General features: G+C 31.8%; 1 pseudogene; it reads left to right on the top strand.

Moving 5' to 3' along the window:
* On the top strand, positions 20,435-21,195 carry LOC18593407 (annotated as a pseudogene).

Genomic DNA, 24,570 nt, shown 5'->3' with positions numbered 1-24,570 from the left:
TGTTTTCTGGTGGGCTCCTGCTGACATTGACTCAATGTTTTCTGGCTGCGGTTTCTGGGCATTTCTTCTCCTTCTTCTTGCTGGGCTGTTCCTCCGATTGTTGCTGCCTTTTGATTTGGATGGTGTTTTCCTTTGCTGATATCTGCAGCAGCTGTCCCCTCTTATTGCTGTCTGGCCATGAAGGCTATGTTGGGTTTTTAATCTCATGCTTTTTTTCTTGTTTCTTTAGTGTTTGTAATGCTTATTTACTCAACGTGAAGTTGTGCCATCTGCCCTGCCCAACCTTGTATGTGATATAACATTTAACTATTTTTTTAATAGTTTTAATTGGTTCTTCAACTGAAACTGACCACTGCCATGGGGCGGACCCACATACATGCGAGTCAAAAATATTTATTTATTTTATTATTTTTAAAAAATGTTATATATTTAATAATATTAATGAATTCATTAATTTTTTTATAATTTTATAAAAAATAAATCAGGTAGATTTTATTAAAAACTTTATATATTAATAATATTTAAATATTCTTTAAAAAATAATATTTAAATATTATCAAAACCAACATTTCTTTTTTTCAATATATCACTTCCCTACAAACCCAAACGTTTGAAGATGAAATCAACTGAGACCCACATAATTAATTGTTTGGGTAAAGGCAGCAAATCTTTATTGGGATTTGATTAAAATATTTTTCCAAGAGATATTGCCCACGTGAGGGAGTTTTGCGTCGTTTTAATGAAAGATGGAAAGCAAGAGGATTGGATTTGAAACTTTGTCGTTTTATTTAAATTTTCTTAGATAAAGACTTACTCAAAATAGAAGCTTGTCTTCTTCATAGGAAGTAATAATGGAATTGGGCTCTTTCCCAACCTGCAAACGAATCCAATTCAAAAAAAGGGAAAAACAATAAAGAGAAATATGAGTACAAGTAAATATAAGGGAACGACTTGTACCTTGCATTCAGTTGAACGGTACTTTGATGTTGAACTTTGTAATTCACATCCACATGCTTCACACCCTTTGCTACTTTTATAGCCACTCTTACTAGTATTACTACTTCCATATTTTTATACTGCTTTTCTTCCTTCTCTCTATCAATATAAACGATCTATCAATATAAACGATTAGATTGAGATTTTCGATATTATCATATTGAATATCAGATGGATAAAACGAATCTTTTATTATCGAAATCTTAATTTTCAATTGTTGGCATGTGAATTTAAACACCTGATCAAAAAAAAAAATTATCGAATAATTAAGAATCAAGAATGCACTTCTAAAGATGGATAACCTACTTCCTTGAAGAACTTGTTGACCTTGATGATCAAGAGAGTAGTTCTTGCAACTTTCACAAAAGATAGAACCCAGCATGCAATCTTTGCACAAGAAAGCTTGTTGCCTTGTGCTTGATTGACATGGGCAAGATTAATGGAACTTTGGCTTTTCTTGCAGCAATGCCATTAACCAAGACAAATCAACCAAGGCTGCCAAGGATGTCATGATTCTCCTCTTTGCTTTTCCAATGTATTAGGTGCTAGTTTTGTTCTATCAATTACTCACTGTATGAGTAATCGATTGACAAGAAATCTAGGTAAAAATAAAGACAAGGGATTCTGGCGGAAGTCGGGTTTATTGTATCTATTTGTTATTCAAGAAAACCCACCATCTACGGCTAAAATTTAGGCCAATTTAGGTCAAATTAGCCCATTAAAACCCAACATTGGAAGCCTAATTACTTATTTCCATCAACTTGATTTGGGCCAAATTACTCAAAAACCCAATTTAAAGGCCCAATATTATGCATAGTGTCTTCATACCTCCACGATCTGTCTCCTTGGCATATATTTAAATTCTTATTTAGCATAGACCTAGCTTTAAGGTGTTTATAAAGAACTTGTTATAATAAACTCTGAATAGTATATTTCATTAGGTTATTTTAGGTATAAATTTAGTGAATAACACACTTTGTAAAGAGTGAAACTCTTTAAATACTTTTGATATGTTATAAATTACGTTATCAATTTTGTAAGAGTTTTGATGATTACTATATATTTATAGATTCAATGATTGTCGAATAATCCTTATTCGATTTGGATGATTCGATACATTATTGTTATTTCTGGTTGAAAAATGTAACTTTCAAGGGTTTTCGAAAATTATATATTCATGAAAATCGGGATTGGTTGAATTATAAAAAAAAAGGTCTAATTTTCATTAAAAAATATTTTTTATTTTAAGAAAACTAAACATGTATTAATTAATAATAATAAAAAAAATACATTACAACTTACAAAAATCACATTCGAGTCTTTGATTCATTAATTAGTACGTGATCTTCCTCTTTGAAATGTAGAGTTCGAATCATTTTTTCCAATTCTAAAAAACAAACTTACGAGAATCGAGACAAAGAGTGGGGTAGGAAATAAAACAGAGGATTTGGATCCACAATGGCCTTCTTTATTTTTGTCTTTTCATCAAACTTGTGTCACTCAATTTTCAGTGTACTTTATCTTTTCATCATACAGTTTTCATCAATCCAAAAGGTATATCATCAAAAGGTTTGCTATCATTCTCATAGGAGCGGACCCATTTTGATACAAGCCATATCAGATACCCCACTAAAGTATCATAATTTTTAATTTAGTTAATCTTTGGTTATAACCAACTAAACCAATCGAACCGATTAAATTATTTACCTTTAAAAATAACTTCTATAACACTTCAAACAATTGCAATTGCGGAACTTTCTAGTTATGGCATCTTTCTTGCTCAAGTTGCCCTACTCTTTCTAATCCGAATGAAGTATGTGTTTTGAAAAGCAAACAAATATTAAAGATTAATACAATATATATATATTTACACCCGAATATTTGATTTATTGATTAATATATAATTTTTCTACTTAAAGAACATAATCCAAATCTTCTTTCCTAAATCATACACACACACACACACACACACATATATATATATATATATATAATATATTATATAATATAATATATATATATATAATTAAGAACATTAATGATGATAATCTCATGACCATCGTCATGCTAATAATATATATACTCTTTTAGCAAATGATGATAACATTGAAAATAAGATCTCACTCACCAANTATATATATATATATATTATTAGAATACACAATAAGATACTTTGTTTTTTTCATAATATTATTTATTAATGAAATATTAAATATTATATTTTATTAAAATATTTAATAAAATTTGATTAAGCTTTTGTGTAAAAACCATTAGATAATATTTCAGAGATTAAATTAGACAAAAAGCATGAATACAGAGACTTAATGAATATTTGATCATAAAATTTATGTTAGATTCAATGTCGCATGTATTAATGACGACAACAAGGACATCTTTGTGGGGAATGGCATTATTATGTATGTGAAAAAAGCAAAAAAAAAACGTCTTTAATCGTGATAAATAATTATTGGTCATAATCATTTTAACATCTAATAAAATTTGATTAAACACGTGACATTAGGTTATATTTTAAAGTCATAACCAATAAAACGATTCATATTTGATTAAAACAATATTTTATGACATGACATAATATTAATACAATCAACAAAAAAAAAAACCCCTAAAGAAGAACTCAAAAGTCAAGTATTAGCCATGACAATGCATAATTAGTTGGGGCCAAAAAAAAAGTTGATGTTGATTTATTTGCATGCATGTTGCCTTAATTTGCTACCACTTTTAAACGCAATCATGTACTATACCAATGGTAGTACAACCATATCAACAAATCCTTTATTCTCCTTTTTGTGTCTTGAAAGAAACAGAAATGGTGATATTGGCTGAGCATAATCAACGAAAACAAACTATAATTTGAAAGCGTATATGAGCATTTGATTCATTACTTAGTACATTGTCACAAATGTCAAATCTGAAATCAAATCTATTTGATGATAGACGCCTCCATATCTATTTCTTGTCATGCATTAGGGTGTCAACAAGCGTTATGTTTAGTCTACATAACACAAGTGTACTTGTTTAAATTGTGAAATATTAAGTTAAAAGAACTGGAAAAAAGCCGATTTTTCGGGAAAAAAAACAGTATTTGGTCTTCTTTTCACAACATCTAAAGAATTTATCAAGGAAAAAACAAATATAAGATGGAAGCCAAAACAGAGACTAGATTTTTTTTGGACCTTTTTATTTAAATATAAGATGCACAATTTTTTCAAAACCTAATTTTAATGGAAGAAGAAGAAGAGGAGAAGAAAATGATGGGCTTGGATAGAGAAGAATTTTTTTAATCTAATTTTAATAAAAGAAGAATTTTTTATTCAAAAATATTTTAAGTATCTTTTGAGGAAACTTTTAATTTTTGTTGATATTTAACCCTAATCAGTCTGAAAAATTATTTATCACCAACAACTTTCTATATATATAATAATATGACAATATTCTATGAGCTTTTTAATTTCCATAATTCTAGCTAAATTCTTCTAAGATGATTATTTATGGCATTTTATTTACTTCTTCCACTTGAAATAATTAGTAGAAAGAAATTAAATACCCATTTAATGTTAATTCGAGTAAGGATTAATTTAGGGTTCCAAAAATTAGTCCCCAAAGTTTAATAAGACACAACAAAGAGACAGAAGTAAAAATAATGGGCTCATTACAGCCAATGATTCAATTGCTGAGCATATTGCAGTCTTACAATATACATTATTGTATGTTAGCTTTACCATAATGAGGTGCACAGTACAAAATTAAGACCTTTTAATTTTAATCTTTTTTAATTACTTTAAAAGTAATTATAAAAATTAGATTATGATATGTTAATTATGTTCTGGTAGTGCTTAAGATCTTATAAGTTGCTTAAAATATGCAACTACTTAGCCAAGTCTAATCTAAGTAATATTTCGAGGTAGACAAAGCCAGTATTCTCGATGGGATGGTGGACCTTGATTGCTTTATTTTTTATGAACTAAGAAGGGAACCGAATAAGCTTCGGTGGGGTCTGATGCTTGATTTCACGGAAACTGTTCTTTGAACAGACCCCTGCTTAAGAGACAAAAAGCAGTTCTGCATCGCAATCTCATGAAGAAAGAAAATGGCCAAGCAAAGTACTGTGTCGTTTTACATCAACTGTGCTTCTACTGAAGAAATCCTCCTCCTCTAATGAATTCCTTAATCCTTGTGTTGCATGCTGAGAACAACTTCAACACAAGAGCAACCGACTACCTTCCTTGCTTTCCCCGCAGAATCTATTTTACAGTAGTACTGGCCCAAGGGTTTTTGCACTCGCTGCAACTAGCACTTTAACATTGTGATCGATCTGCACAGAGTGCCCTTGACCAGAGGCAGAAGGCAAGTCTTGATAGAGTTGTATAAACCCACTATGAGTTTGTCATCATGGGAAAGGTGGGCAAGAAGCATCAAGGATGGACCCAACTTCCATGCATGCAGTATGCGTGTGAGATAAAAAGGGATAGAGATCTCCTGCTACACTGGACATGCGTGCTGATCTACACTGGAAAAAGAGTCTATGGCTTTCGACAAGGCTTAACCTATGTTGATTTCACTTACAAATTCTTGAGGGAAAGTGAAAAAGGGGAGAGAGGATAAAAAAGGAGGACAAAGAATAAACAAATCCTTTGTTCCCGTTTTCTGTTCCAGGAGAAACAGATACGGCGATATTAGTCACTACAGTGCAGACTATATTAACATTTATAAATACTTAATTTTCACTATAACTTTGCTCTTCATAAATGGCATAAAGAGAGAGAAAGGGGAAGACTTGGAATTGCCTTAGCTTGCCTTCTGTTTATTAGAATACTCTTGGTGTGTTTCCTCGGTTAGAGTGCAGATGCCATGGCACGTGTGTAACCACGGGAGCTGTCAAAAGGGTTTAAGATTGCAGGAGGTTTGATTAAAGTTTGATACGTGTGACATAGAGACTAAAGTTATGTTTGCATTTGTGAAGTTGTATCAAATTGTAATGCTTATTCTGAAAGAGCTTTAACAAACTTAATTACTTATACGTAGGAGTACCATGACTCATTGTTAGAATATAATGTTTGCCAATGCGTATCCGAGAATCGCTTTCGCAATGACTAATGATCCACAGGTTCTTCAATGAGGGACTTGTATGTCGTGCCAGCAGCTGTCCCATATCCTATTCAAAAAGTGGCGCAAACCTGTCTTTTGTGATCAAATGGTTCACTCCCTTTTATATATGGGCTTGGTATCATCGCATTCATGCAAATATTGGTTCTTTGTAATCAAGTATCTTTCAAATTAAGTACGCCACGATGAAGGTCGTCCTTGAGAAAATTATTAGTACCATAAAGGATAAAGAGAAGTTGAGGATTAGCTGTAAAGACGGCAACCTCGATTTGCTTCCCAAAGGAAGCGGTGAATTGCGAGTTCAGAGTGAAAATGGGGAGCTTGACTTGGAGTTAATCCAGGTTGATGGGGATTCACGTATCATTCGTGGTAAAGGGTGGCGAGATTTCATTGGCAACTATCACCTTGGTGCTATATTGACAATTTACATTGACGATGATGGGAAATACAAGATCCAAGTGCGCAACCAATGATCGGGGCCTTGTCATGTTGTGGTATGCAATCTTTTTGGATATATAATGGACTTTGAATCTATCAGACATCTTGCATTTGCGAAGGTCTTTTGTTGAATCTTTAAGTGCTTCTTTTGTTTATTTGCTTCTCTATATCAGCCTGTGTTTTTATGTGTTTGTTATTTTCTTTGCATCCCAAAATGTAAGGGTAGTTTGCCCAAGCTCTTAATCATATATCCATCGGATATTGCTTATGGATAATTTCTTCTTAATTGCGTATTCCTCCTCTTTAACAAGACGTTTTATTTTTCTTTTCTCCTGATTTGGATTTCCACTGGAAAAGGAGGGATGAACAATGCTAACAATTCTTAGCCATGCAGCTTTCATGTCGACAGTGGGTTTTTGGAGTCAATGTCTTAGCCAAGAACACTATTGTAGAACCTCTGTTCCACAGACATACCACTCTTTGATATTGAACAACAAATCCAGCTTCACCCTCTTTTTTGATTCAGCAAGCTACCCAAGATATAGAGTACTGTTGCTGGTTTCTTCCATCATTTCTTCAATAAACATTACTAGTAATCAGGATGCGGAAAGCTGGGCATATTCTTTACAGCATGACCTGTTGTTTGCTGTCGGTCAGAATTAAGAATGCTTGTCTGCAACTTGTGCTTAACCCTTTACAAAAGGAGACAGACTATCCAGAGTAAGTCAGTCTTAACGCTTTGCTATCAACCTGGCATACAAAAAAACATAGCCAGACGCATCAGCCTATCACTATACCAACATTCACATAAGCCTATTCATTCTCAGCTATACATCCGAATATCCTTCAAAGAATTACCGACCAGAACAGAACAAGTAAGGAAGTGAAACAAAACTAATTGCATGTTTCCTTTTCTTCCAAATCCTTACTCTCAAAAGCATCAGCTCCAGACACGCCATTCAACCCACAGCAGGAGGCCCAACCTGTCAGGATAACACAACTCAACGACCATCAAGAAGGAATTATTGTATGAGAACCGGTAGCTCTTTATCCATCACAAACATCCATTGATTAAGGGAAATACTGGATCAGATCATTCATTCTATCCACTCCCAATTTGGTGAGATTGTCCGCCATATCATTACCAGACGTTGGCATAATCGGTATCCATTGATTAAAGGTCATTGCTGTACCCAGCACGTGCAAGATTGAGACCCACCGTTCGGATGGGTAATCGGTATTGACACTTGCAATGTAGCATGGAAGACCCGAGCATGTCACTTTTTCTAAAGTTTTAGATTCTAAAACAAAAAAAAAAGAGAGAACGATGATCGAAAATGATGTTTGGATTTATGTAATGTTTTAGGTTCTAAAACAAACATGAGACAGAATGGTGATCGTTTGGTACAATGTTCTCCTACCAAACCCCTACGTAAAGTACACAACAGTAAACTGTAAATCAAATATTTGTGTGTACCATATATATCATGTTCATCATACAAGGAACATAATTTCTCAATCCCTAAAATATTCCAAATATAATTATAACTTTATTAAAATAAATAATTAGTATGCTATTATGCATCCGAACATTTGATTTATTATTTAGTGCATGATCTCTTTACTTAAATAATAGAATTTGAATCTTTTTTTTCATTTAAAAAAAAAAAACAAAGTTTATTACTATAAACCATGTAGCTCAATAGATGCATGAACTTATATCACGAACAAGACAGCAAATACCCTACTTTTTTTGCATTTACTATTCACATCCCACTCTTTGCTTTCTTTTCGTTTCCTACTTTTCTTTCGATCTTATAACCTCTCTTGATCTTCCCTTTCTCTTTTTTTTTTCTCTTCCTCTCTACCTTTATTAAATATTATATTAATAAATCTTTTTTATATGAAAGAAATAAAATAAAATAAAAAAGATTGAAAGGAAATCTCAAGAGATGGGCAAAAACATCTCTCATCTTTATTAGTTTCGAATTTGCATGTCCACCCATAGTTTCCTACGTGGTTACTCATTGCATGTGGCACGACAAAGTTCGCCATTAATGCTTGACTTTATTTCAATAATGCCACCCAAAAGTTTCCCAACGTGGTTGATAAATTACATATTGGTACAAGAATGTTTCTCTTTTCGTACCTACCGAAGCTAGATGTGGAAAAGCATCACCTAAGACGCTTTTGGTTGACAGTTACACAAGATTCTTAATTTATTATATATATATATATATATATATATATATATATAATTATATATATATAATTAACATAATAATTTTTAATCAAATATGATTTTTATATTTGTATTTATTAATTTTTAAGAAGCAAAATATAAATCTAGACAAAATATTTGGAAAGTTCCTGTAGTAGAGTATTTTTTTCAATTTAATCCATTTACTCAAAATTATAATATTTTAATCTCTTAATTTTGAAAATTATTTTAATTTAATCCTTCTAACATTTTTCGTCTAAATTAATCGTTATGGTGTTGACATGGTGCTGATGTGACATATTAAAGTGTTTTTGGTAACTTATAGGTTACAATAAAATCTATTACAATAGAATTATTTTCAACCCCATTGCCCCAAGACCGTACATTCGACTAACATCTTGTTTGCTTACTCAAAGATGAAATTCTGACTCTACCACTGCACAATGACATTTTATCATAATAATAATGGAAGCCACAAGATCGAAGGGCGCAATTAATGAACGAACCAGCAAGGTTTTCTCTCGTTAGTGATATGCAATCCTTTTCAAGTGGATTTTCTCTTGGATTCTCGAAGGTCTTTTTTTTAATCTTATATGTAAAGAAGGTCTCTTCTCTTTTTACATGTAATATATACTATATATATATATATAGAAGGTCATTTGTTGAATCTTACATGTAAAGGTCTCTTCTCTTTCTACATGTACATATACTTATATATATATATATATATTATATATATATATATTTATATATTTATATATTTATATTTATATATATTATACCCTCTTGCCCATGAGCTTAATTTTCATAACGATTGTTTATGGTGGTTGCGCTTGCATGCGATGGAGAAAGTTAAAGTCGTGTTTGAGAAGATGTTTACCACAAATGATAAAGAGATGGGCTTGACCATTAGCAATCGACGTGTTAATCTCCATCTACTTCCCATGAGGAACTCTGAGTTGGGCTTCCAAAATGACAAAGGAGATCCAATGGTTTATGAGTTCAAGGTAGCCGACGAAGCATTACGTATTCGAGGAACACAGTGGATCTGTTTCATTGGCGACTACACCGTTGGAGATACCGTTACCCTTTACTGTGACGCTAGTGGCTGCTACAACATCCGAGTCCACCATGGATGATCCATTTCATGTCGGTAACATTATGGACTTTGAATCTTAATGTTAGCAGTTTCTCTTTCTTGTTTTCAAGTTCCATCAACAGCATTTTCACAAAAACTAATTATTCCTTAACATAACACCTCCCGAAAACGGCAGCTGAAACTTCGATACCGACGATTTTCGATTCTCTCTGGCACCGGCAACCTAAAAAAAAGGGTCAAAATTCTCATGGAAGCCCAGTATTTTATATATTTTGTTGTTTCTCCTTTTTATTTTGTTTGTTTCTTCTTTTGCATGAAAAATCAATCTTCCTTCAAAGAATTACGAACAATAAAGTCAACAGTTACTTTATATGAAAATATATTCCATAGCTAAATTAAAGGAAATGGAATCCACGGCCAACATTTGGTCCAACTTAGCCCAAACTAGCCCACTAAGACCCAACATTAAAAGCCTGTTTACTTATTTTTCACAAACCTAATTTGGGTCAAATTAGACCCAAAACCAACTTAAAGGCCCAATATTAATCATAATGTCTTCATAGCATATATTTTAATTCTAATTTTGGAAAAGATCTAATTTTAAGGTGTTTATAAAGAACTTTGTCATAAAACTATGAATAATATATTGTATTAACTTGTTCATTAGGTATTTTTAGCTACAAATTCACTGAATAGGACATGTTAAACACCAAACTCTTTAACTATCTTGATTTGATATATATTATGTTATCTATTTGTAAAAATTTGGTGATTATTATAATCTTAGATTTAATGATTGTCGAATAAATCTTTATTTGACATAGATGATTCAATATCTTTTTGTATTGGTTTTGTATACGGAATTGTGATATCTCCAGTTATCATTACCATGCAAGATTAAATTTTTGCAAGCATTTGCAACCTTAAACCCTAAACTGTTATTTTTAAATTAATTCCAATTTAAAAGTAATTACTCACTTTTTATCCTCCATTATTTAAAAGCCTTCCTCTGTTGAAAAAAAAGAAAAGAGAAAGCTTCTAATGGGCCTTATAACTATTCATCCTTAATAGTCAAAACTAAAACCCATTATAAGTTTTCCCTTTTTTAAAAGAAGGAAGTTAGAAGTGAAATAAAAAAAGAATTGATTTTTTTATTAGGAAAAGAAAATGATGGACTTGAAAATATAATGTTAATGTTATTTATATTTTAATGAAAAAAAGGGAGATTAGAGATAAAAATTACATAACATTAATTTAATAAAAATATAGATAAGGTTGTATATTACACACATTATTTATTTGTTAACCTATTTAATAAAATATAGTTTGAGTATTATGCATTAAAAAAAAAAACTCTACGTTTACCTTGTAGCATCTTGAGATTAGAGCAAGTGTAATCTTGAGAAGAAAATTCTAAAGAGTGGGGGAGAGAAACATTGTTAAAGTACACTTTTCCCTACTATTGAAAGAGTGTAAAATCCCTTCAATACATTATTCCTTGAATGGATGAACTTGACATAGTTGCAGAAAACTATGGAAAATCTAGGAAAAAGGAAACTTTGGTGGTGATGGTGCTCTTGGGTTCTTTTGATCTGTTTCTTGTTTAGAAGTTCCACCTGCAGCTTGTTCTTTATAAGAAGTAATAATCGAATTGGTCTCTTTCTCAACCTGCAAAAGAATCTAATTGAAAAAAAAAATGTTAAAGTGAAATATGAATGCAAGTAAATATAAGGGAATGATTCATATACCTTGCATTCGATTGAACAGTACTTGGATGTTGAACTTTGTAATTCACATCCACATACTTCACACTCTTTGCTACCTTTATAGCCACTCTTATTACTACTACTTTCATGTTGATTTTCTTGTATTTTTTTATCAATATAAACAATCCGATCAAAATTTTCGATATTATCATATTCGATATTAGACAAATAAAACAAATCTTGTATTATCGAAATCCTAATTCCTAATCAATGGCACATGAATTTGAACACCTGAAAAGGAAACAAAAAGGGTAATTATCGAGTAATTAAAAATCAAAGAATGCCATTCTAAGAATGGGGAAGGAACTTACTTGAAGAACTTGGTGACCTTGATGATCAAGAGAGTAGTTCTTGCAATTTTGGCAAAACAAAAAACCCAGCATGCAATCTTTGCAGAAGAAAGGTTGTTGCCTTGTGCTTGATTGACATGGGCAAGATTGATGGAACTTTGGCTTTTCTTGCAGCAATGCCATTAACCAAGACAAATCAACCAGGGCTGCCAAGGATGTCATGGTTCTTCACTTTGCTTTTCCAAATAAATTAGGGGCTAGTTTTGTTCTATCAATTGCTCACTCTATGAATAATGGATTGACAAGAATTCTAGGTAAAAATAATGGCAAGGGATTATTGGGAAAGTAGGGTTTATTGTAAATACTTGTTATTCAAGAAAACCCACCATGCACACAGCTAAAATTTGGGCCAATTTAGATCGAATTGGTCCATTAAGACCCAACATTGGAAGCCCAATTGCTTATTTCCATCAGCCTGATTTGGGCCAAATTAGACAAAAGCTCACTTTAAAGGCCCAATATTATGCATAATGTCTTCATTCATACGTCCATAATCTGTCCTCATGGCATTTATTTAAATTCTAATTTTGCATAGACCTAGCTTTAAAAGGTGTTTACAAAGTACTTGTTATTATAAACTTTGAATAATATATTTCATTAGGTTATTTTATCTATAAATTCAGTGAATAACACATTTTGTAAAAAGCTAAATTCTTTAAATACCTTTGATTTGTTATAAATTACGTTACCAATTGGGTGAGAGTTTGATGATTACTATGTTGGTAGATTTAATGATTGTTGAATTTTCCTTTATTCGACATGGATGGTTTGATATCTTCTCATGTTGGTTTCGTACGTATTCATGAAATCAGAATCAGTTGAATGTATTAATTAAGAATAAAAAATAAGACACGTAGCAATTTGTGAGAAATCAGACAAAAAGTGGGGCAGGAAATAAGACAGGATTTGTAGGGGTCCACCATGGCCTTCTTAATTTTTGTTTTGTTTTGTTTTTTTATCAAACGTGTTCACTCCCGTAACTCGAGCATTTGAAAAACGTGTTCCTTCACTCTTCAGTGTGTTTTTGAGGGGCGCGTGTGCGCTCGTGATCTATGGTGCCTCGTAGCTAAAGTGATAGAGAAATCAGTTGGGAGCGGCTTTCGTTTGGGGCAAGTTGTTGGGTCCAGAAATTTCCATTTTTATGACTGCAAGCTGTACAGTTATCGTGCTGGGTTTCCTGTTTTGGTCCAAGAGGTATTGACCTCATCCCAGCGAAGATCCAAACAGGACCCACTTTGATACAAGTGGTGGCTAATCCACTACTAAAGTGCCAAAATTTTAATTATTTAACCTTTGATTATAACAAATAAAATCGATCAATTTGATCGAACTGATCAATTACTCACTTTTAAAAATAAACTTGTATAACATTGCACACAAATGCATGGGTGAAACTTTCTAGTAACGGCATCGTTCTAGTTATGTCAATGACAGTAGTCCCTCGACAAAGTCACTTTTGAAAGAGATGCGCCGCATTCTCTTTGGACTTCCATGCATGCATGCATGCAGCGTGTGAGATAAAAAGGAGATAAAAATCTCCTGCGTCCTGCCCCTAGTACGTGCCCCCTTTAGTGCCTTTTTTCTAATAATTTAATTCATCCTCTAGTCTGTTAACATTGAATCACCATATCTTTAACACTAAACTTTCAATCTTTTAGTGAAAGCTGTAGCTTACAGTCTGCTTGTAAGTGGAAACAAACACAGTCATTTTCTTGAAACTATGTATCTAAAACCAAATGGGTAAACTTTCTTCTCGATTGTGAACCTCAATCCAGCTATTCTACATTGATTGCTAGCTATAAAGCCTATAATGTAATATCAACCTTCTAACAACCACAAATAATTTGCAAAATTGACCCCAATTTTCCAACCTTCTCCCTTATTTTTCTTTTTCTCAATTTAGTTAATTAGCTATGTTGTCTTGATTATTTATTTTCTTTTTCTTGAAGAACGTGCAATGGAGCAATTGGCAGTGTGTTCCATCAATTAAAAACACAAGATTCCCACTCCCACACAACCGAGAGAGAGACGACCATAGTAACAATTGTAGATCATCAAGGCACCAGAATCCATACTTGCCAACTAACAGACAGAGCATGTGGGTGGTGTTTTCTGTTAAATCAGCATTCCACAATGTACGTAGAGATGCGTTGATGTGGAGTAAACCCCTCTTAAAGAGCTAGTGTTTGACAGCAATGCTGTCAAGGAGAACTTGCCGAAAGAAGATTTCAACTTTCGGAGGCGCATAATCTGTTATTTTTCGGGTACTTTTTCCTAATCTCCTCTCAGTTTATGAGGACTTTTTGCTACCTGATGGGAGGATGGAACGCTGCCCTGTTATGCCTTTTGTTTGCCTTTTTTTTGAGAGAAGTTGTTTTCCATATAAAATTAAGCAATTTAAGAATAATTTTCAACAGTTCAAGACATTCTACAAGAGAATAATAAAAAACCTGGAAAAAAGAAATATAAAACTGCTCTGCTATGATTAATACAGCTAATACATTTGCCATTCTCAGACGGGAGCATAATTTTGTTTGCTTTTTTATGGATACTGCTTTCCTCTGCAGCTGCTGGTTGATTTTGCCTTTTGCTTGCTATTGGGGTTGGTATACTGAAGCTCCTTTATTCTGCCCCCTCTTTTTGTATACACGCGGACCTCATGTATTTATTTTGTGTTTGCTTCTGCTTGTTGCCTTTAGGTAACGTTTAGTACGAGATAAGTGAGAATATATTTCTTATAATGTGTTCATTTAAATTATATTATAGTATTGGTTTTACAACAGACCATAACACTGTAATGTAATCATATTACAATCAAAGGATGTAATATAATTACAATTCAAAACCAATACAATTACATTACATTACATTACACTCTATAATATTATTAAAGATATTTTTAGGGTTTAACTTTATTATTTTATTAAAAACATTTTATAATATTATAATTAAAATAAAAATATAGAATATAAGAATTAGAAATTAAAATAAAATAAAAGAAATTAAAATTTATATGATATAGGTAAAAGAAATTAATATATAATATATAATATAAAAATTATATTAAAAAATAAAAATAAAATATAGAAGATTATAATAAGAAATGAAAATAAAATATATGACATTAAAAATATATTTAAGAGATGATATTATATAAAAATTAATAATAAAAAAAATAAGTATATTAAACTTGTATTTTAATAAATAAGGGTAATTTTGAAAATTAACATTACATTTCCAACAAAGTACTTGTAAACCAAACGCTGCAATGTTATCTTTCTTGTATTTTAATCATTATTTTGCTTGTATACCAAATGCGGTAATGTTATTTTCTCTACAATCGTATTACTTTCAATTATATTACCTGTAAGTAGCATTTAGTACTTTACAATATAATATAATTATAGGTAATGTAATATTGCAGTAACCATGATGCTTGCCTCTCCTGTTTGTTTGGTTTTTGGTTGGAATTTATTTGCATTTTGCTTTATTATGATATTGACAAATTAATTACTTCATATTGTATGTCCAGAAATAGAGATGTTCATATGTCCAATACGCTAACATCTATAGACTATAGTTGATATTTGCCAAGGGAAGGCTTCCCTGCAGCACAAGAAATAGTTTTTTTTTTTTTTTTTGAAAATTGGAATTTATTAGCCATAAACCGAACATGGCGAGAAAAGCCAGAAAAATGAAGGTTCATCACTGCATACAAATGACCAGCAGCATGCCCTCAACTAACTGAGACCTCAAAAAAGCTCAAACCTGCCAAAGATCGAAAACAATGGAAGGAAACAAGGAGGCAAAACAACAAAGAGAAAAATCCAAAAAAAGACCATCCTCAATCAATGACAGCATAATCCAGGGACCAGAAAAGGAGAAAAACTAAAACAGGAGAGAAACATAAGGATCCCTTGAGGCCCTTGATCAACAAAGCCGAGGTCAAAATCAAAACAGACAAGAATAGCAGATCATCAAGCAGCACAAGAAATAGATTGTATTAGACACAGTATACTCGACCTTTTAAAAAATAAAATAATAATTAAGTGAGCCGAGTCAGATCGAATTTCACTTTTAAAAATGAGGGTATTTTTATATTTAATCTGTCTCGATATATGAACACTTTTATTGTTATCGAAAATGATCACGAAAAATTTTATAAATAAAAAAATAAAGATTGAGATTTTGAGTTCAAAATGGTTATGACGATTAAAGAAATTCTTAAATTTCAAAGAAATTTGATTTTTTTAATATAAAAAAATCAATAAATGATAAAAAATAAAAGATATATCGTATAGTAAAAATGTTTGAGAATGTGGACAGTCTATCATAACAACTAATGCAAACAGGGTAAATGGGCCTTGATAAGCCCATTTGTTGAGAAATTGAACTTCTAAAGCCCAATCACAGTGAACAGGTTTGGTCTCAATAGCCCAAATTATTTATGTAGATAAATGTTGATAATTTGTCACTAAATTAGGACATATATCTCTTTTTTATTATATTTATTTAAAAAATTTTGAATCTAATCCTTTAAACATAAAATATATGCACTTAATATGAAACAAAATGTTCGGATACTTGTCGTTGACGCAGGTATTTTGGCATAATTTATTAACATTGAGATAATATCGAAAAAAATCACTATACTAAAAATATTAAAAAAATAAAAGACATAAAGAATAATAGATTTTTGCTTCTTACACAACAGATAGTAACTTACTTTTTCCTAGTTTATTCCTTGTCGGGAAAGCACATGCAATGTCTAGACTTTGAAGCCCCTCGTTCCCAATGGCATCACGGTGTACAACGAAGAACGCATGTTTCCAAAAGTGATTGCCAAGGTTTCTGACACGCCATTTGGCCAAATGTTGGGGCAGTGGAGCTTGTCCATTACTCTGCCACCTCGGCCGATAGAACCTTCTCGATTGGTACGGTGACCGTAGTCAAAATTCTGTGAACAAGAAATCAGAGGCTGAGGTTACGAGATGAGCGCGCACAAATTCTTTTACTAATAGATTTAATATACTATTCGGTGGGAAAAAAAGATTCAATGGCTTTGGACAAGGGTTTTAAGCTATACTGATTTTCAAATTATTTTTCCAATTTTCTATCCATCGCATATTAAATTATTATTTAAAAATAACATTGCTGAAAAATAATGAGTTTTAAAAATTTTATTAAATTTAAAGTAAAAAATCTTTATATCATTTTACCACTTATTCTTTTATTCTTTAAATTTTTTTTACCAATTAAATATTAAATAGTATCAAAATTAAAATAGTATCATAAATAAATTAATTTATTCATGAGTTCAGTGCATATGTAAATTCATGAATATTTTAAGCTCTAGTTTATGCAGTAATGACATCAATTTTCTATGACTACCTTGTAATGTATGGCTAAGCATTCTAACATTGCAGAAAATACAATGGAAGGATCTAAAATTACAGCATATTAAATATATAATTTCACACAGTAAGTGGAAATATTTGTAAATCACATTATGCAATTTATTAACTAGATGGAAGTGCATATTGATGAAAGGCCTCCCCATTAACATGATTAGTAATGTGCAGTCATAGGAAGAAATTAGCTTAAGCATAACACTCTATATCGAACAATTGGCAAAGAGTGTAATGCATTTTCATTAGTTAAGAGTCATAGCAGTCCAAATCTTGACCTTGACAAGCCCAAAAACGTTTGCAAAAGAGCTTGTCTCCAAAAGCTTATAAAGTAGGAGGGGTAAAAATTTGCAAGTTGTGGTAATTTCATGAAAGTAATGATTTCAAATATCATGTTGGCATTTAAAATTGAATCGAGAAAACCACAAAACCATAGACTGCAAAAGCCTATAACTATATCAGTTTAAAACAAATTGAGCATTAGACCATTCAATGTTGGCATCATTATAGGAAGAGTTCACGCTCAACTCAGCTACGTACAATGCTTCAACCAGTCTCTTTCAAACACTTGTAGACTTAGAACTAACAAGTATTTAATTTCAAAATCTAAAAACTTAAAGCTTATCGGCTATACATCAGCATATTGGGACCACAAATGAGTATGATAATATCATTAATATTCCAAAGAAGTCAAGGATCCAAATTAAACTGTTTTAAGTGGAAGGAAAACAAACATATTCTTGGGGGCCCATGTAACTTAACATAATTAAAATACCTAACAGTGTAACAGTAAGATGACCTTTTATTATATATATGTAGGGTCTGCGTTATACACCATGGGAGAAGCTGTTCACTACTCTCAATTCATGCAAAAGCTTCTGTCAAAGCCTTAACTTGGTTATACGCCATGAGAGAAGTTTTTGTGAAGAAGGTGAGCACCGTAAAGGACAAAGAGAAGGGCTTGAGGATTAGCAGTAAAGAGGGAAATCTCGATCTGCTCCCCAAAGGAAACTGTGAATTGCGAGTGCAGAGTGAAAGTGGGGAGCTTGACTTGGAGTTAATCCAGGCTGATGGGGATTCATGCATCATTCGTGGAAAAGGGTGGAGAGATTTCATTCGCCACTATGACCTTGGTGCTACAGTGACACTCTACCTTGACGACAATGGCAGCTACCAGCTCCAAGCAGGAATATGAGCGAGCGGGGCCTTCTCGTTAGTGGTATGCAAAATCTTTTTGAACCTTTGTATCCATTAGGTTTTTCAATTATTTTGCTTGTTTTGTATGGCTAGATCTTCTGAGTGGTTGAATGAGAGGTTATGCTTTTGCTGGTGTTTGCACTTTGCAGGATGACATACAAGCTTGTTCCTATGTGGATGGAGAGGTTGAGTTCCTCCTGCTGCTTGTTTTTTCACTTTACCAATGAAATGAACATGACTTCAGCTCTTCAACACAAAACACATCTTGTACTTTCCATTCCTAGGCCTTTTGTTGAATAAGTGCTTCTTTTTATTTTTTGTTTCTGGTCTTCAAGTTTCTATATTTTCCGAGTATCCTGTGCTCACTCTGCTCAGCAGGAGAGAGTTTCTAGTGCCAAAAGGGAACCCCCAAGACCCAAGTGGCATGCTATGGATATTTCATATATTTTTAGTTTATATATATATTTGTTATCAAATACGATGTTTACACCTGGGGGATGGACGACTTGTTTGCCCAAGATTTTAGGCCAGTGATAAGAGGGCGTCCTTTTCACACTTACTTTATTTCGATTGCCACCTTACGTTGCCAACATCGGGTATTCATGCATAATTGCACATACAGAGTGTTAACCCACGGCGTCAAAAATTTAATACAATTTATAGTATTTTATTAAAAAAATAATAATAGGGGGATGGACGATTTGTTTGCCCAAGATTCTCCTCCAAGTGATAAGATGGCTCCCCTTTGACACTTACTTTATTTCTATTGCAACCAAAGTCATTAATTGCAGGCATATTTGCACACATGGAATGTTAGCCCACGACGTCAAGGATTTAATATAATTGATAATATTTTATTAAAAAAATAATAACATTTCCATTTAGAACGTTTTAAATTTAAAATTAATCTCAAAAGAATTTGATTAAAATCATATCTATCATTTACTATTAATGACGTTAGATATACTCTTATATGCTTCACATTTATCGAGTTTATCATTTCGTTAGAAAATCGATTTTGTTTTAAAATTTTCGTTAGATTTTTTAACTATCGATCTTTACAATCGACTAAAAAAGAAAAACGCAAGTCGAGACTGAGGCCGAAATTGATGCCGGCGAGAAGTAACAAAGAGAGAGAATTTAGAAGATAATAAAGTTAGTGAGGGAAATGAACAAGGAATCCACAACTTAATTTGGGTCAAATTAGACTAAAAACCCAATTTAAAAGCCCAAAATTTAAGCTTAGTGTCTCCATAGTTTATATTTAAGTTCTAATTTTGGCAAGGATTTAATTTTAAGGTGTTCACAAAGAACTTTGTCATAAGACTATGAATAATATATTATTTGACTATGAATAATATATTATTTAACTTGTTAATTAGGTATTTTTAGCTACGAATTCAATGAATAACACATGTTGTTAAACCCTAAGCTCTTTAATTATCAATTTGTAAGAATTCAAAGATTGTTATGATCGTAGATTTAATGATTGTCGAATAAATCTTTGTTCAATATAGATGATTAAGTATTTTCTCGTGTCAGTTCTGTATTCAGAATTGTTATAATCCTAGTTACCATTGCCATGTAAAATCAAACAACTAAAAGCATTTGCAAGCCAAAATGCTCAAAACTGTTTCCTTGCTGAAACCTGGGAGGCCGCTACCAAGAGTCACATCTAATCTTCAAATGGGGGTGTGATGAAAATGAAATGTTACTGAAAATCTCTCTAAAACCCTTTTTCTCTCTTTCCTTCTCCCCATTCAAATCCCCAGGAATTTCATTTGAAAGAAAGAACATTTTTTTTGCAATATTTTTGGTGTTTTTTTGGTAAAAAAATGGGGACAGTTCAAGTGACAAAACCCAAGGACTTGCTATCAACAACATCTTCTTCTTCAGTGTTGTCTTCAAGGCCGTGTTTTTCTTCCAAAATGCCCTTGAAAAGAAGCTGCTTGAGGCGTCACCGTTTTCCAAAATCCTTAGACTATATCGCTGATATATGCGACAATCTCATGCTTCGGGTAGCAGCGGAGGGCGTTGCTTTTCAAGACGAATGGCCTTTCGCAATTCATCTTCTCGGTCACAGCTACGTTGATGATATTAGCAGTGCAAGGCTTCTTTGGAAATCAATACCTGCAGCAATCAAGGAGAGCCAAATGGAGTTGGTATTGCTGCCTGGAAAATTAGGTCAGAGTTAGCTGTGGGCAAGGGACTATATATGCTGGTGTCCATGAGGCTATTCGTGGTTTTGATTGGAGTCAAGGAACACAAGTTCTTGTTGCTTCTTTCTTAGAGCTTTACACTATGAGGATGTTTGGACTGCTGCTATATATCTGCTTATTCAACGATAAGCATCCAAGATGCAGCTCAATTCCTAGGAACGAGTGAGGATGACGCCGCAAATTATGTATCTCGGCAAGGTTGGACAGTGGGTCCTGCATCTCAAATGCTAACTGTGAAGAAGCAGGCTACTGTGAGAGAGCAGAAATTAGACCCTGGCAAATTGCAGTGCCTGACGGAATATGTCTTCCACCTTGAACTTACATTAATCATACATATTTGTATAACTTCTGAGCTTTCGATTCCCTTGTTGTATTGAATTCTTTAAGAAGTTGAAACAAGTTAATGCTTCTCATATTTATCTAAATTTTGGTGTATCTTGATCTGTTATAAGTTTTCATGAGAGTTTGATGATTGCTATGATTACAGATTTAACGATTGTCGACATGGATATGATTCGATATCTTCTCTTAATGGTTTCTTGAACGTAATCCTTATTCAGTGCCTAGAAATTAGCGGCCAAATAGAAAAAGGGCAAAAAGAGAAGAGAAAAAAAAAAAAAGAGATCTTGTACTAATCTCAAGAATTCTCTTTTTTTTTTTTTTCATAGTCAAGTTGATTTAGTGACCTAAAATGCATGTAAGTACTCTATTTTTTTTTTCATCGTCAAGTTTTCTTTAGTGATATGAAATTATATAATCAATTATGTGCTTATCTGCTGATGATGAAGCAAAAGAGTGTAACTATACAAATTATAATATTTTTTTTACTACTCATTTAGATTTGAAATAAGGTATTCTAGTAATATCAAATTTTATGTGTGTTTAAGAGGAAATATATTTTTTAGCTGTTAAATGCAGTAAAAAAACTTTAAAAACACTCACTTTGAAAATTTTATGAAATTCGTGTACCTTTATATAACTATCATAAAAAAATATTGATATGTAAGTAAGCAAGCTCATGTTTTGGATTTAGTTTATTTTCATTTATTTGGTTGTCAAGAATTTTGTTTTTATAAATTTATGAAATGAGATTGACAAAGCAATTAGCTTTGTCAAATAGTTAAAATTTTACCTAGAAGTCAACCTCTCACAAAATAATTGACTTTTGGATTTGGGTTTTATAGTTGATTTCCTGACAATATCATTGTCAAGTGTCAAGCAAGTAGCCCTTTAGGGCTTCCTTTAACTATCACCATGGGAGTAAAAAAAGGTGGTGAACAAACTTGGAAAAGTTCAATTTTAAATTTGATTATATTTGAATTGATAAAAAGTAAAATATTCAAATTAAAAAAGAATTGAAGTTCAATCATAATTGTTAAATCAAAATACGCATCATGTATAAAAATTTTATTTTACAGTATTGAGTATCATATCATATCGTAAGATACAGTAAAAAATTTTAAAATTAATTATAAATAATATTTATACATGTAAAATAAGAAAAATTTTGAAAAATATTATATTTTTTAAAAAAATTGAAGATTATCGGGCATAAATTGAAAAGATGATTTTTTTTTATTTAAACTTTTAGTATATTTCTTAATACTATAGATTTTTAAGTAAAATATATATTTTTCACATTAATTTATTAGTTAAAAATTAAAAAACATTTATCATGTTAAAATTAAAAGAGAATTTGATTTTTTAAATTTTTTTAATTTGAAATCTAAAGATTGAAATTCATAAAATATAATTTTTCATGTTTCTATTAAAAAAAATAAAAAATAAAATTTATAATAATTAATTAAAATTAAGTTTTATAAAAAGTATATCGATTGTATTATATGTTACGTCCCGTATCGTAAGATACATATCACGTATTGTATAATACACTTTCGATGCTTAATCGAATGCGATACAATTACATATACTTATTATTTTTTAATGATATCGTATCGTATGATAATGATAACTATGAGTTCAATATAACAAAACTCCAAATGATCCAAATTCATAATAATTCGAATTTGAAATCGAACGATTGGACTCAAACTTACAAAAAAGTACAAAGTTTAATTACCAATTTCATTTGAAAAAAATTAAATTTGTTTCGAATGTGAAACCATTTAAACAAATTGTTATCTAAATTAGAGATGATTCAAACTCAAAACATGATCGGATCCACCTCGAGGCTGGGCTAGGAAGTCGCTGTGGGCCCAAATGAAGTATCCCTTGCCCAAATGTCCAATCATAATGGGCCAATGCCCATTATACGGACCCACCATGACCCTTTTTATTTTTTATCAAACGCGTTCACTCACGTAAGCATTTGAACCTCAATCCAGCTATTCTACATTGATTGCCAGCGATAATGTAATAGGAATTTGCAAAATTGACCCCAATTTTCCAACCTACTCCTTTATCATTCTTTTTCGCAATTTAATTAATTAGATCATCAAGGCACCAGAATCAGAATGCATGACAAGAGATGGAAGAAACTGGTGGCTTTACCCGGTTGGAGGACCGAATTTAGCCCCCCATAGACTACAGTTGTGAATCCATTCTTGCTTGATAAAAATTAAATATAAACATCTACAAATTAAAATTAAATAATCAAACAATATATTTATAAAATAAATTTAAAAAAAATCATAATTTTAAGATATTATTTAATATACATGTAATATTATTTTTTATTAATTAGATTCTGTTTGAGTCTCAAATTATTAAATTAGTCAAAAAAATATTTAAACATGAGGCGTTTAAAAACTTTTCCGAGACTTTTTCCTAATCTCCTCTCCATTTATGAGGACTGTTGCTGGTTAATTTTGCCTTTTGCTTGCTATTGGGGTTGGTATCCTGAAGCTCCTTTATTCTGCCCTCTCTTTTTTGCATAGAGGCGGACCTCATGTATTTATTTTGTAATTACCTCTGTGAGTGCCTTCTTGCACTCGTTTTTGATAGGCTTTTTACAGGGATCTTGGGTTGAGGTTATGTTTACCTCTCTTCTGTGTTGGTTCACTTCCCACGGACCAACTGAGGTGGGGTTCTTTCAGCTCTCCATTGGCCGCTTTACCCCTCTGATTTTCTTACTGAAATATATTTTTCTGCAGCCTTTCGTTTGTGCTTGGTTTTGCTTGCGGCCTTCATTGAATTCCTGGCTACTCTTGTTTGTGGGGTCCACATTATCCATTCTTAATATAGTAGATTTAGTGATTGTCAAGTAATCCTTGTTTGACAATGGATATGATTTGATATCTTCTCATATTCGAGTGTATTTGCTAGAGACGTAAATGGGTAGTGTATTCACTATTTTTTAAGTATATAACTTGAAACTATTTAGTTATCAAAATATTCAAATTTTATTAAAATTTGTATAAAATTATAAAATATTATCTAAACTGAATCTCAATAATAAAAAGCTATCCGTCAATTATTCAAATCCATTAAATACTATTTACGTTGATAAAATTGGCAAAAAATTTGAGTGCTTCCCATCCTCCTAATAAGAAAATTTTACATATTTAACTTTGCACATAGTTCAACTAAAATAATGAACTAATATAAATTAATATTACATTTGTTAATTTACAAAAAATTACATTGGTTGAGATGGTAAAGAGGATAAAATTTCAAATCTCACAAAATCTAAACTTTTTATAACATTATATATAATCGAGTTTGAGTTTAAGAAATCCTAAAAATAATACTTGAGACCTACTCGAATCCATTTTGAATTTTAAAAGCCTTAC

The sequence above is a fragment of the Theobroma cacao genome, chromosome 7 (genome assembly GCF_000208745.1).
Source record: "Theobroma cacao cultivar B97-61/B2 chromosome 7, Criollo_cocoa_genome_V2, whole genome shotgun sequence".
Lineage (NCBI taxonomy): Eukaryota > Viridiplantae > Streptophyta > Magnoliopsida > Malvales > Malvaceae > Theobroma > Theobroma cacao.
Note: the sequence above shows the minus strand (reverse complement) of the source record. Positions and strands in the feature narration are given on the sequence as shown.